Here is a 13,326-nt window from a genome sequence, read left to right as displayed (position 1 = left end):
CCTCAAGTATCAGAAAGCTCCTCGATCTCACACGGTTCAATGAACCCTGTTCCATCCCTGGATTGACCGGGAATCGAATCCGGGGCCTCTGGCTAAGAGGTAGACATGCTACTTCTACACCACGGAAATGTCTACGAATTAAGTCTATTAATTTCCGCAAAAACCTTCTCCTACAATATTAATGTTTATTTTTAAATATTCCTGTATGCGGTGTAGAAATGTATACCCTTACCTGCGAATAAACTGAAAGCTAATCATTGAAGCGGCAAATGCTGGGGCTGTACCTTAATTAAGGCCACGGCCGCTTCCTTCCAACTCCTAGGCCTTTCCTATCCCATCGTCGCCATAAGACCTATCTGTGTCGGTGCGACGTAAAGCCCCTAGCAACAACAACAATCATTGAGGCAGTACTCAGATCACCGAGCGAGTTGGCCGTGTGGTTAGGGGCGCGCAGCTGTGAGCTTGCATTCAGGAGATAGTGGGTTCGAACCCCATCGTCGACAGGCCTGAAGATGATTTTCCGATTTTTCCTATTTCTACACAAGGGAAATTCTGGGACTGTACATTAAGGCTACGGCCGCTTCCTTCCAACTAGTCCTTTCCTATCCCATCGTCGTCATAAGACCTCTCAGTCTGTGCGATGTAGAGCCAACTGTATAAAACAAAGTAATCAAATCGATATTCTTGCTGTCCCATAAAAGCAGCAGCATGGTATGAGCTTCATAAACCCCAATACGAACCTGCTCGAATAAAAAAAAGTAGCTAAATAACTAGTTACTTTCGTCACTGAGGTCCTATGGAGACCTGAGTACGACTAGGGGCCTATGTCCAGGAGATTAAATGTTCCCTACACTCGTTTATTGCAATCAAATTTAAAAAATCGACGATAAAATAGGTCTAATTGTGCAGTGGAACATTTGACTTCTCCAGAAGTGTTCAGCATAATTTTGCATCATGCTCCAAAATCAGAAACTAATACTGTGGAAAACAAGTGTAAAAAGCTCGAGAATACATGCACCAGTGCAGGAAAGAAAGAAAGAAAGAAAGAAAGAAAAAAGAGAAAGAAAATATACAAAGCAAGTTGAGAGATCATGCACGGAATTACTGCAAAGCATTCCAGGTTTTCCTCACTGCAGTTTCCCGGAGCCAGTACTATTCTTGTTTGCATATTTAAGACACGGAGCCAACGGAATTCGCCCGACATCAATTTCAGTTCATCGAGCATCCTTGAAATCCGAAATTTTCTAATAACTGTAACTCAACGTATAGCTCGAAAGGAAGTGTCCAATTCCATGAGTCTATATCTATCTCACGGGAGATAAAATGATGCAATTTCCCTTAGTACAACTTTAAATCGAGGCTGCCTCTCTTCCTGATTTACACATGCATTACCCAAAACACATTTTGTGTACACGCACTTGCATTTAAATACGGAGCCAACAATAAATCGAAGTAGATCGCTTGATAAATATTATCAAGGAGTATTAGCGGGTGCGTAAGGTATTAAACATTTTCGCCTCCCACCCAGAACTATGGTTTTTAACATATGCACATGTATATCTGGACAACTTTCTTCCAGGTCCTGTTTTAGTAATTACAGCATTCCTACCATACGTTCACCCTATGTTGGAAGTTTAACTCCATAGCTATTGTTCTACAGTTTTGTTGACTAAGGTTCGAAGTAATCCCGTTAGAGGGATGAAACATGTATAATCGAACGACAGTACGTTTGTGGATATGAACATGAATTGGCTCGTGCGTTTCTCCATCACCTGTCAAGCGTACTAATTGCCACACGTGCTCGAAGTCATTACGTTGTTCCGTTGACTGTGCTCCAATACCTGAAGCACAGCACACCCCTGCTGCCCCACGCGCGAAAACTTGTTCCAAATACATGTTCCATTTTAATTATCGATATTTAACATGAGCGAAGACTATACATATTCTAGAAACACGAGGCATCATAAGGTGGCCTCACGGCCCACGTCCTACGTCCTCGCGGTCCAATTGCGAGCCAATCTGTGTCCATTAGGCAGCTGCATTCTTTGCTGCACGGTTGCCAACACACAATCCTGCCGCGCAAATCAAATCCCGAAAGCTGGGAACATGATCATGAAAAGATAATGATCCAAATCGAAAAAGACAAACGTTGTAATGTAAAGCATTGTCGATCTACGTTATGTGATAAGAGTTCCTTAAATTTCTGAACAAAAAATTGCACTTACAGGCCTAAACAACGTGTCTCGACTGTTCAGTTCACCTTGCCTTTTCAGAAAATATAGGGCAAAGCACGTAATCATTTTTTTTTTTTTTTTTTTGGACAAATATGTCTTAGAGCTGGGGGTCATCCGAAAATTTGTGCAACGAAATAGTGCATGTAACAAAATGTGTGACGGAAGTGTAACCTAGCAACCGGGCATAATTTGTGATGAAATTAAACGGCGTATGGCTTTTAGTGCCGGCAGTGCTCGGCTCGCCAGATGCAGGTCTTTTGATTTGACTCCCGTAGGCGACCTTGCGTCGAGATGAGGATAAAATGACACATACACCCGGCCCCCGTGCCAACGAAATTAACCAATTATGGTTAACATTCCCGACCCTGCCGAGAATCGAACCCGGTACCTATGTGATCAAAGGCCAGCACGCTAACCATTTAGCCATGGAACCGGATATAAGTTGTGATATTAAGTATGTATGTATGGATGGCCATTCAATGTTGCTTAGCAACCGAGCCGACTATGTTACGGTCGGCGCTCATCCGAAATTAGCGATACGCGATATTACCTAGGAACCGTTGGATAGCCGTGACCGAGAGAAAGACATTTATGATTATTTAATTTTCTCATAGGGAAATTCGATAACTTTCCTCTGTTTTGAAGGAGTTCCCAGATTCATTTTGTTTTCCACAACAGGTAAATGTAACATCACCAATAAATCAGTCGATTTGGACACTTACGTGTTGTATTTTACGAGAACAGTTTCGTGTTATTAACTAATACAGTACGTAGCTGTGCGAAGGCCGGTTGCACGAATATATGAGCAAGCTGAGATGTTGATTTTTAAGAATGTTGTGGAAGACCTCCGTGATACTTTTACAGGACGAGAAACTTTAAGTACTGTGTTTGAAAAGCACTCCTAGCATCTGCGTCTTACAGTGGGCGATGTTCCATATACTGTACTTCGGAAATGGACGCTCAGAGAACTTATTACACGCCAATCTTCCATTAAGATAATTTATAGAAATAGGAAAATTTAAAGATTTTAGTAACAATTTCTTCGAGTGAATAAATAAAATATTTATACAGGGTTAAAATACAGGCGTATTCGGACACAGAAGCATCATAGAGGATATACTGTAACTATATCGAATGTATACAACCGAGCGAATTGGCCGTGCGGTTTGGGACGCGTGGCTGTGAGCTTTTATTCGGGAGATGGAGGGTTCGATCCCACCATCGACAGCCCTGAAAATAGTTTCCCGTGGTTTCTCATTTTCACACCTGGCAAATCCGGCGGCTGTACCAGGCCACGACCGCTACGTTCTCAATCCTATCCCTTTCCAATCAATCAATGATCTGAATTTAGGACTGTCACCCAGGTGGCAACGTTAAGCCGTGCGTCGCCGAAATCCTTTGATGTGTGGGTGCGACGTTAAACTACTAGCAAAATCATAATATTTAGTGACCTCTGAGCAGTTACTGATATGCGGTCCAATAGAGTTAGACCTGTGATTTCCGCAAGAATGAACTATGAACGCATCTAAAGTACCCTTCAATAGTACAGGGTATGTGGGTTCGAGTCACGAGAGTAGTCACATTTTTAGCATGTTATATACTTCACAGCGAACTGTTGTCTAGTCAGTTCTAAAATTCAATAATTTTCCCTGTGTCATTTGCCTCCCTGGTGGCCATGATCATTAAGACGTCAAAGCTTTATGGTCCGATACAGACGTTAGCCGGTTCGAGTCCTGTTTGTGGTAAAAATGTTCATCAGAACGTCGGTCGGCTGGGTAGGAGAGGTGGTGGTATACAATTTTTAATCACTAGATTGCGTGCCAAAAGCCTGGTCTCAATTCCAAATCTCTCCAGTGTTCATATATAATGAGGGCATATTATGTTGTTGATGGTAATTCGTCTGTCGGATGGAGACGTTAAAGCCTTGAGCAGATCCCTTGGTGTTATTCGACAGGAGTAGGCAATGTAACAACGGGTTTCACTTTCTACCAGACGCGCACCAGGTCTCTCCGGAGGCCACACGACATCAATCAGTTGCCTCCAAATACGTTATTAACTTCTTGGAGAATTTCCAATTCAACAGAATATCAACTGAATGGGGAAGGCTGCTCAATCGACTTAATATGGATGTATACAGGAAATGAGAACAATGTATTCAGTTAAAGACACAAGAACGAAATCGTGTCGTAGAAGAATACTAAAAAGCTTTCTGAAACAAAATCGTGTATATGGGAACAACTTGTCCAAGAGTCAAATATTCTAGCAGATAAGTCGTAAGCTATAAGAACTCAGGTTGTTATCACTCATACCACATTCAAATTAAAGTTCAGAAAATAACCATTCCAGTCCATGGTTCACTATATATATATCCGAAGGAACTAAAATGAACAGAAATTTAAGTATCATCCCACCCTTCAACCAGTTAATAGTATATCTATCAATGGAACACAAACATACATTTGAAGAGGAATACTGTCTTTACGTAAGGAAAATTTAAAAGGCCTATGTTGATCTAAAACATTATTAAACCGTTATACAAATTTGGTGCCATTTTATTGAAAAAAAAAAAAACAACAAAACAAACAGCCACCGCCATCACCACAAACATGAAACGCAGACCTTCCAAGAAGTAATCGCTAAAAAGTCAGTATGTAAACCAAAAGAGAATCTCTTGCAACAGTGGAAATGTGCTGCAGTACCTTAGAGAAGTGTACAACATTTGTGGGTAAGCACCATACCCAGCACAGTTATTTTAAGTAGGAGAGTTATCACAGGACAGTTACTGGCGGGCTACGAATCTTAGGTGAGGAGGCTCGCTCCCTGTTCCGTTCTACCGCCGGAATACGCTACAACACCGTACAGAAGACCGAGCGTGACATCCCGATGTAAAAACTGCACTGCTAGAACCACGTTATTAGATCTTTCTATTGGAGGTCCCATATCCTTCGACCGAAATAACTACAGATTTCCGATCGGTAGTTGCTAATAATATAAGCCGCACACTTAGCAAACTTTCAAAATTCGAAAAGGACTTTCAAGGCTAACAACCCATCTATATCGCGTCCAAACTTTTCCGATTCTAGTTAAGCCTGAGGCATTCATTTAGGGTATTAAAATCGGGGTTATTCCACAAAATTTATTTGAAAAATCGCGACTTTTAGAAGTAATTAGCAATGCATTCAGCCGGAACACCCCCTTATAGTTCTACGTCGCACAGACTGACAAAGGTCGTATGGCGACGATGGGATAGGAGAGAGCTGGAACTGGAAAGGATCCGACCGTGGCCTTAATGTACAGACCCAGTATTTGTCTCGTTTGAAACTGGCAAACCACGGAGAACCATCTTCAGAGCTCCCAACAGTGGGGGTCTTCTCAGCCCCAACTTTAAATGCAGTACCAGTGAAGTCTTTTACTACTTTAAGTGATAAATTTATTACAACGTGTTACTTCAGGAAAACCATTAAAAACATACGTTTACAGAAATTGCTGCTTCAGAGAGACTGGCAGAAATTATACCTAAACTATACGTCAAACCTCCCCGAAAGGATAAAAACCTTCAAGAGATACAATATTTTAACTGCCGAATCTCTGGTTCAAACTTTTGTCAATTCATGGGAAAATCGAGTATTAAAATGAAGTGTGGATTATCTTTGTCCGGATGCATCGATATTTATCACCGTTATTTCAATGCAAGAGCCTGGGCAACCATTTTTAAATGCTCATGCTCCTGTAAGGGCAAAGGACGCACGAAAGAGTGAGAAAAATCACATTAAGAATTTCGTGATACGTAGGCGGACTAATAAACTTACCAGAGCAACCTCCAGTGAGGAACACTATCTGTGTAGCAAATTCCAAAATAATACAGAATCCTCTAGAATGAAAAGGCTATTTTGTTAATCCACTGAAATCGTTCGGTAAAAACTGCTGATGGTGATACTATAATGGTTCCTGGATGAGTGAATTATTCTTAATTGAACTAATACGTCTAATAGCATAATGTTCTTGTTCCCGAAAACAGACTAACACGAACTACATATGCAATGTCGTCTACAATGTCAAGAGAAATATTTTCCACCGTTAAATACAGAATGTAACAATACGGTACGGCTAAAATTTCAGGACACATTCCTCGCACGTAGGGACATATTTTGGCCTATATTATTGTTACATCCTGTATAACGTTGTAAAACCAATAACTGTTCTCTTAATGCATAATTCAACACAATGTCGGCAGTCAGGTCGTAAACGAATGAAATAGTGCAGCCATATCTTAATCATGCTAGGTACACAACCTTATCAACTAAGTAACAAGCTCGCAGTTCTCATATCAAGGACCTACTGAAATGGCGAAAAAAAGGAGGAAACAATAGAAAAGAAGCTTGGAAACAATATTTCAGTGCATGTAGGTTATAAATTGAACTGGACTGCCCACACACAACGTCCAAGTACCGCATAAAAATTGAACTTATGCCAAGTTCGCAGTTAACAGTTTACATATAATAATGATTTACCAAGATTAGATCTCTTGATACATATAGATGAAATATTTACGATAAACTTTAATCCACAGCCCGACCGTCGTTGCTTTATGTTTAAGTGATAGCCATGCTGATTAACATCCACTAGTTATATATACTTTAGCTCGGATATCAAATGTTTGTGTATCATTCCTATAAGTCACTGCCCCCCTTAATTCTAATTGCAAACGCATGAGAAAATTATCATCTCAATGTCCCTAAATGACATTTTAACCCGAGACTGCATGAAACATAACCCCTGAATTCAAGAGAGAAGTAAGTAGCGAAACAATTCTGCCCTACGCGACTTCGAGCCCCCTTGCTTCTCGAGCTCGCCATCAAGAGATCTTATGTACTGCCGCATTATAAAACACGAGGCGCCGGCCTACACCACACGCCTTTGCGATAAAGACATCGAAGTCTTGGTTCGAACAGGGGTACGAACATTAATATTCTAGAATGGAATTTCGTGTAAAGAGGAGATGTACACATTCTAATGAAATGCCACTGGTTTTTAAGACCCACTAAATACTTTCCCAGTTTTCGGAGACGCCGATGTGCAACAATTGTCTCGCAGGAGTTTTTATGTGCCGGTAAATCTACCGACACGAGGCTGGCTTATCTGAGCACCATGATGCCACCGGAATGAGCGGGGGTCAACCAGCCAACTTCGACCAGTAATCTACTGTAAGCCACTCAATACCGCACAAAATAATATAAATGAGATGGTGAGAGAAATTTCAACAATTTCCAACCAGTTTTAACAAAGACAAATATAATGCCGTGCTGTGCGTAAATCGTACAGCGTTTCCCAAATCCCATGTGAAGACTGACCAATTCACAAAGCCATGAGAAAACTGCGAACACTCATATTTTCATCTTTATTATGGCCGCATATTAAGCTTTTAATTATGATAACTATAAATATCTTGATATTTCTACTTGGTATTTTTAAATTTAAGAACGGGCATTTGCTTACATAATTATCATCAATTTAGAAATATGGTAATTATTAGTACTTCAAAATCACTACAAATGGCACAGAATCATTTTTTAACATATGCTACCGAATGGTAATGCAATTACCATGCAGGAAATCCGAAAATAGGTGGAAAGACCTGCAGACGGACACGATTCGCCAGTCGAGGATAATAAACACTCTTCGAACTGATGCAACAGAGAACTTACAAATATCCCACGGAAATCACAATCAACCAACCCGTTTCATCGGCTAATATTTCAATTTCAACGGCGAGGCAACAGTTTCTATACCGCTATTTTCTAAGTCAAGGTCCCTTCACAACGGAATCTTGTAAATGAATCCTTAAGTGAAATCATAATGAATTCGAAGTTCTGAAGAACAACAGTGATCACGTATATAGGGAGATACATGCATAAACATATATATTTACTATGGCTAGTCAGAATGTAGAAGTAGGTTTCATATTCTGACTACGTTCCATGAATAGGTAATATGAAACAACATCAAAGGTAGTAAGGCATTCACTCTGATATATTTATACTATGGACGTAATAAAACGAACTCTCAATAGCTTGTCAAGTTCCTGGTGCATCAGCTATAAATCAATCCACATTTAATTTTTAAATCAAAACAAATAAAAGTTCTGCAAAGTTCCAAAAAGTAAGTACGTATTTACATCGGAGAGGCACTATAAAATCCAAGTACGGTAATCTGTAAACGTTGATAATGTACGTACATTAGATCACGGAACATTCGTAACTTTAGTGTTGGTGGTTTTAAGGAAAAACTCTGTACTGTGGTCCACTGACAAAGTGTTAAAGCTAGAAAGTTTGTTTCAAAGACTGCAAATAATATTTGAACATTGCGAGTTCTTTCACCATATAGTAATAATGTTCAACTGTTAACTTAAATGATGAAATAATTTCAAGTCGCACAATAAGCATATAAGTGGAATGATTATTCGATAAGTTTCTTAGAAATAATGCGATAGTTGAATCTACGATTTGAAAGTAGTTTCAAACGGAATTAAACTCGACAATAAATATCTCTTAAAAATCAGACTTCCATTGACAGAATCTAATCAGAACAATAGCCCAAAAGAGCACCGTAAATTCAGGAACTTCATCACAGTTAAGACATTTCAATAGCCTCTTTTTTTTAGACCAAGGTAAACATCGTCCCCTAGAAGAGACGATGAGAGCGGATGGATGTTAATATACGAGCTTATCGGCATTGGGCCTTATCAACGCCAGGAGCCATAAACACACCGTAGCAACAGTAGAATGATATTAACAGAGGGACAACACTTATCAATCTGGCACATGCCCCTAGCAACAGTACACCTAGCACTCCTGGGCGAGCTATTCCGAGAGCTCTGCCAGTCTGCACCTGTCCTCCATCCAACAATCAAAATCGAACATTTTCACCCTTGGGTCTCCGAAATAAACTAGGACTTCTCTCTTACCGAAAAAATAAAATAAAAATAAAATAATAAAAACCTACTTGAACTAGTTGATAACAAATACAGAGTTACTATTAACCTATCGTTAATAGACGTTTCGTCGTTTTCCAAGACAACCGTAGCAGTAGTTGTGCCTGCAGGAAACTCCATGTAGGAGTTATCCCCTTATGGTTCATTTATGGGAATATTAGTTAATTCCATTTTAAAATAGTTGCTCAACTAATAATTTAGATCTTAGATAATGCAGCACCGAGAACGAAAGCCTGTTAGCTTCATTCAGGAGACTGGGTTCGAATCCCACTGTCGGCAGCCCTGAAGACTGTTTCCCCAAGTGGTTTCCCATTTTCAAATCAGGCAAATAGTGGAGCTGTACCTTAAGGTACTAGACCTATCCTATCTCAGTCTCCGTATGGCCTCCAAGTCGTGCAACTTAAAAACAAGGAGAACAAAAAGTGAAGAAAATAATATTCAAGACAAGCACGAGTTACAACGAACTATGGTACAATACTGTATGTTCGTTGCACTGGAAGAGAACACATCTTCCTGTCCCAATACACGTTAAATATTCTCTCAACAATCAATAAAGTTAAGTTTCACAATAGAATCTAAATGTAGGCCTACCGATAAATTCATATTACAGAACTAATTTGCTTACAGTTCAATGCATTCCTGCCAGTACAGAGATATAGTTATAGATCTACACTGTGGGACTTTTTTTCATTCGCATGCGTTAACAATGCTTTTTCAGTAATATACTCTGGATTAGCAATTTTCAGTTCATCTCTTGAGACTACGTAAAAATGGAATTAATGAATATTTCAGTAAGTGATAAGCAGGAAGGGCCTAAGTGCCCCACCTCCAACACTGAGTCTCCTGCACGCAAACAACTGCTGCCGCTGTCAGTAGCTAATTCTGTTAATTTGTAAAATTAAAACGTCGTCTCAAAGGATTCTGGATCATAAAATTAAACAAAACCTGGAAATATAATTAACCAAATAACTTCTCGGAAAAAATGAAACTTTTATTAAAAGTCTAATAGTAACTCAGTATTTATACTAAATGTAACCAACACCAGTCGAGTTAATAATTCGCAGTAGAATAAATGACCAAGCACCCTCGAACTCTAGAAGTGTAATACAACACAAGTAAGTTCATCGGCTACACGATACTATGCAATAGTAATATCCAACGTTATCACCATCCTTATTAGTCGCACGATCAAACGTTTATTTCTTGCGCATTCGCAATATATGCATCGGCTCAAAATTTTTAGAATGGTTTATAGACCATTTTGGACACTTCATACTATCACTACTCCCCTGGCAGCACGGCTAATAAATAATGCAAAAAAAGGCACCAGTAAGAAGCTAAAGAAACACAAGAATGCTTTGCCTGATCATCGAACTGATCCCAAAGGTAGACAGAGGTAACGAGGAAAAGAGAAGGGTCCAAGCCATGCACATAAATATTCATATCAAAATATATCAGTGAGCAACTAGCATTATCTCTTCCATGAAATATTAAGAAAGAACACTTCTTCCTTCCACTAGAGTTTGAAGCACTAATTATTTCAGTGGGCCGATGACGACGCGATAATGTTGGAAATCCGATCTTGATGCACCAGTTTCTGCTTTTCGCCACAGCGACCTAGCGGCGCCACGATCAATTGTCACTGCGCCAACAATCCACCAGCACCAATAATAAGTAGACACGTGCCAATAGAAAAAGAGCCACTGTTCTTTGCTACTGCTATCTTCCTCTAGCGAACGCAGTGCTGGTCGTTATAGACCAAGTGGTAGCTCCAAGCCCCGAAAACCACCGACTGCTGGTGACAAGAGCCACAGACGTACTGTTAAACCGCACTACAGCTTACCGGCGCTAGTGCTGTAGCGGTGACAAGCAGCGCCTCTACCGACCAAGCTATAAATACATCACATCAACTGTACTACACTAGTAATACCGGGCCAGGTCGAAATCAAATGTCACATAATTGCCACTAAAACCCATCGCCAGATTCGCAAAGTGGTCCGAGAAAGTTCAACTACGATTGTCCTGCTACATACCTGTTCATTAGGGTACAGCTTTACACAGGCACAGGAAGATCACGTGGTAACTTCCCTACAATGGGACACGAAAGAACTAGTCGCCAGTCAAATCTGCGACCTCTCGTTAACACCAGACATTTCGCGTTCTGACCTCTGCCCGAAAATTATATTTATATTTTTGTTGCGTATGTCTACACCAATATATGTAGAAGTTCTGCCTTTCTGTATAGACTTGTTAACATTGAAAATGTAAAGTTAATTGAGAACATTTCATTACAAAGACAAAAGTATCCAGCACATTACATCCGAAATAAAAACAATATACTGTAATAGGTTCAATAGAACGAACAGCTTTTTCACCTCACCATACCAGGATCACATCACTTCCCGAATGATTCCTACACTAGTATAGGTCCATAGCTCGTCGTTAGCTGCACTAATTATTTGAACGAGTATCTAAATGTGGATAATTTAATCTATACTTTCAAACTTAATCCAGAAAATACAATCTCGAGATCACGGATCTCAAACCACACTAACAGTATTCTTGGACAGATTCAGAAAAGCGAAGTCAAGGTCACTAACGTTACGTCCCACTCCCTACTTTCACGGATTTCGGAGATGCCAAGGTGCCGGAATATTGTCTCACAAAACCTAGTGTCAAGATTACGCAACTTGGCTACCGAGGCCACGTCGAAAATGAAACTGCACGATCTTTTACGTGGGAAAGATGACTGATGGAGATTTGATATCGTCGCACGAAGACTGGTATATTTGAGCACCCTCAAGTATTACAAAACTGAGCCGCCAACTTGGCGCCTGAGCCACTCATTTCAGCTATAAAGTATTCTGTAAGCAATAAAGTAATTTTACGCGCTAATGAACTAATAATGCTATTTGTTTTACGTTCCACTAATTACACCGAGGTGCTGGAATTTTTTACCACGGATGTTCTTTCATGCGCCGTTAAATCTACCGACACGAGGCTGGCGTAGGGTCTATTGGAGCACACTTCAAATATCACCGGACTGACCAACTTCAGCTCAGAAAGTCACCTAATGAACTAGTAGTAATACATAGTCTACTGTGATAGTGAATGAAAATCTACATCCTGTTTTCCAGTCACTGACCGGGTCAGGGATGTAATGAATGAATCATATGTAGGCTATTAGTACGCTGGAGTCGCCACTCCCAAAGTGATTTATTAATGACTGATAGATGCTACGAAATGAGAATGTAGAGTGTTGCTGGAATGAAAGATGACAAGGAAAACCGGAGTACCCGGAGACAAACCTCTCCAGCCTCCGCTTTGTCCAGCTCAAATTTCACATGGAGTGACCGGGATTTGAACCACAGTATCCAGCGGTGAAAGGTCGACGCGCTGCCGTCTGAGCCACGGAGGCTCTATACTGGGATAGTACTGTGTCTAATACAAAGTAGAGAAAATTATCGATTCTTTGCAAGTACAATTTTTAGACTTCCCTGAGCGAGTTCAGGAACATCTGATTCATGTGACTAGTTCAATGTCATCCGGTTTCTTCAATTTATACTGACCTACTAAATTTTATGTTTTGGAACATAGCTTTTAAACTTATCAAATTCATCCGACGATCTGACTTCTTGTATGGGGTCAAACATCGCAATTGTCTCTTCTGAATGACATGGCATGTCAAGTCAAGTACTCAAAGTCCGCTCCGAGATTCGACATCACTTCCTATCCAATGTGAGTGGTGTGAGACTTCATTCAATAAGGATGTTTCCTGTTACGGGAACACGACTTCAAACTCTCTCAAAGGATTAAAAAATTCTAGACCAAACCGAAGAGGGAAATGGCAAATGGAACAGAGCACAGAAGAAACCTTAACCAAATCGTGAAACAACCGACCGGAATTCCGGTGGGAAGCGTATAAGGTCAAAATCTCACAGAGGCAATACTAAGTTCACTGGACCATTATTTCATAAAACTAATCTGATTTAGTCCTTCATGTCAATCTATCATTTGTTAACCCATTTACGTACGCAATGCGACCAATATTTATTGTAACTATGTCTTAGGCCATCCCCTATGCACCTCTCCACCTGCACA

The 13,326-nt window shown here is 40.2% G+C and overlaps 1 protein-coding gene across 3 annotated transcripts in view; it reads right to left on the bottom strand.

Moving 5' to 3' along the window:
* Polr2H (DNA-directed RNA polymerases I, II, and III subunit Rpb8) overlaps positions 1–13,326 on the bottom strand; it is a 750,482-nt gene that overhangs the window by 51,326 nt on the left and 685,830 nt on the right. The gene's annotated exons all lie outside the window — the stretch shown is intronic.

Source organism: Anabrus simplex, chromosome 1 (genome assembly GCF_040414725.1).
Source record: "Anabrus simplex isolate iqAnaSimp1 chromosome 1, ASM4041472v1, whole genome shotgun sequence".
Taxonomy (NCBI): Eukaryota; Metazoa; Arthropoda; class Insecta; order Orthoptera; family Tettigoniidae; genus Anabrus; species Anabrus simplex.
The sequence above is the reverse complement of the archived record's forward strand: the minus strand, read 5'-3'. Positions and strand labels throughout refer to the sequence as shown.